Here is a 497-nt window from a genome sequence, read left to right as displayed (position 1 = left end):
CTCCCGAGTGGGCTCCAGTAGGCGCACTGCCGCCGCCGTCCTGCGCATGTGCCGCTCGGCCTGTGTGCGTGTTCGCGCACGCGTAGTGCCGCTGCGCAGCTCTCGCTTCCTGTCCGAGCTCCGGTCACCGCTCGCCGTGGTTCCCAGGCTTCGGCCTCCGGCGGGCGAGCGTCCCAGAGCCCGAGGGGCTGCAGGCCGTCCAGCCGGCCGGCACCCAGCGAGCGTGGGGCTGTGCGGGCGCGGGTCCGCGCGGAGGCTCGAGCGGGGACCCCCGAGCGCGAGCCCCGGAGCCCGGGGGCTGGGCCGGAGGGGCCGGGCGGTGGCGGCGGCGACGGCGCAGGGCGGCGAGGCCCCGGCCCGGCCCGTCTGCTCCCGCGGGACGGCGAGGCCCCTGGAGACCGAATCGGGCCCCGGGAGGGTCGTCGGCACAAAGTGAGTTTGTCTCGTAGGCCCAGAGCCGGCTCACCGAGAACGGCGGCCCCGGGAGGCGGAGGAGC

This window comes from Lontra canadensis, unplaced genomic scaffold (assembly GCF_010015895.1).
Source record: "Lontra canadensis isolate GAN:19392208 unplaced genomic scaffold, GSC_riverotter_1.0 scaffold45, whole genome shotgun sequence".
NCBI lineage: Eukaryota > Metazoa > Chordata > Mammalia > Carnivora > Mustelidae > Lontra > Lontra canadensis.
The sequence above is the reverse complement of the archived record's forward strand: the minus strand, read 5'-3'. Positions refer to the sequence as shown.